This window comes from Pelophylax lessonae (assembly GCF_965119305.1).
Source record: "Pelophylax lessonae genome assembly, chromosome: 1".
Taxonomy (NCBI): domain Eukaryota; kingdom Metazoa; phylum Chordata; class Amphibia; order Anura; family Ranidae; genus Pelophylax; species Pelophylax lessonae.
In genome coordinates this window covers 268,263,772-268,265,733 of record NC_138768.1, presented here as the reverse complement: position 1 = coordinate 268,265,733, position 1,962 = coordinate 268,263,772, and the positions used below count along the sequence as shown (strand labels likewise).

Below are 1,962 nucleotides of genomic sequence, written 5' to 3'. Positions count from 1 at the left end.
GTGTAAAGTGACCACAGGGATTTCACTAGGGAAGAGGAGCACAGAGATGGGGGGCCCATCAAAATGGGTGTCTGTGATTTGTGCTTGCTTCCCTGTATGTAATGACGTCACAAATCATCATACAGCTATATAGAATCAATAGGCTCCATTCACAAAATAAACATAAAACATAAAAATAAAGATGCAGTTATTTTCAACTGACGTGGCTAAAAGAAAGAGGCTTATTCTGGTGTTAAAGCTTTGTGAGTAGAACATAATGTGTTACATTATTAATAGTATATGGATAATTAAATAATTTTATATCTATGCAAAGAAGGAAACAGTAGGTATCTAACTGCATGACTTTTTTTTAGAAGGGAATAGACAATCATTTGCATTAGAAGGCACATCCTAGTCTCTGTGGATGCTTTATAACCCCAGATCCAATTCTTCATCACTTACATACAGAAAACACCCCACCATGTCTCTGACCATCCTCTTCCTCACTCTGATTTTATCTTGTTCTGGTAAGATAAAAGTATCTATATGGGTTTATTACACAAGGACATTCTTCATCTCCTCTTTCTTTAACATTGTCCTGTTCATATTTCAGGTTCTGTGGCTCAGTTTACTGTCACTCAGAATGATGCCATGTCTGGGTCTCCTGGTGAAAGTGTCCGTTTGACCTGTAGTAAGAGTGGAGGTTCAGTAGCTGGGGGTAACTACCCTTCGTGGTACCTACAGACACCTGGAAGTGTCCCCAAACTGATAGTTTATAGTAGCAGTAGCACCAACCAGAATACCAGACCCTCTGGAATATCAGATCGCTTCTCAGCCCAAATATCAGGAGGATCAGCCGTTCTTTCCATCAGTAAATTGCAGATCGAGGATGAAGGAGTTTATCATTGTCTTCTTTATACTGTGGTCTCTGGTAAAAGCATGTTCACAGTGATTAATAGAGGCAGTGACATGTGACATAAACACGATGTGCAATATTTAAAGAGAACACCAGAGGCATCATTGTACTTTGTATTTATGGTTACTAACACAGTGACATTAATAAACGTATGCTATATATTACATTTGAATAAACATATGAGCCTGCATAAATACCATTATTCTTCCACAATATTGAAAATGTCAGTCCATGCAAAAAGGGACATCTTAGATCTCTGTCAGTTAAAAGTGGTGAAAATTTCTGACTTGCTTTTACCTAGCTGGGAGTTATGGCTGTTCCATAGATGCCAGATTTGCCAAGACATTCCTGCATCTTAGACCCCTGTCCCGATGATGCTGTGCCCTGGACAATGTCCAGGTATCACAGGATCACTCCAATTAAAATGACTGCACATGAGCAGTAGCTCAGTTACACATTCATTACAGTGATCAGAACCTGTGAGTGGGCAGTCCTGCATAATAAAGTTGGGGTCTGGGCAAGACACTGTGCTAGGTGGGTGAGGTCTGGGCAGAACCACTCTGTCACTAAAGTTAGAGAGGAAGTCCTCTTTGGTTTCCTGGGTCACTGTGTAAGCTATCCAATTGGATGCTGCCACCCCATGTGACTCTAGCAGCCATCTTTCATCAGGCAGAGCTTATTTAAGGCCCTGGGTCCCAGGCCTGACTTGCTTTTTGGGAATTGGTAGAGTAGGGACAGAAACTCCACCTAGTAGGGATAGAATTAGTGGCAGGGAAAGGCTCCTGATGAGGAGAGAAAGCATAGGGTTTGCAACCTCTCTGGACATCTCCCTGCTTGGAGACGAAATGCGCTGACAGTTCGGCTTGATCCTGCTCTCTACACACTAATTGACCTGTGAGTGTTCCTGGTTAGGTTGTCCTCCCATCTGGTTTATTGTAAACTGTCTGCACTATTTGAATACAAGTTGTTTCATAGTACTTGAACTGTGTGAGTTATTGCCACTGCACTGCGCTGCACCCCATCTTCAGGTAGCTCAACAAAATATAATTTCTACTGCAGAGGATGCA

The 1,962-nt window shown here is 41.8% G+C and overlaps 1 long non-coding RNA gene across 1 annotated transcript; it reads left to right on the top strand.

The window, feature by feature from the left end:
• Positions 1–360: 360 nt before the first annotated feature.
• On the top strand, positions 361–825 carry LOC309551476. The gene is made up of 2 exons (XR_014225086.1): positions 361–506; positions 593–825. It is a non-coding gene; the product is annotated as an uncharacterized lncRNA (long non-coding RNA).
• The last annotated feature ends 1,137 nt before the right edge of the window (positions 826–1,962 follow it).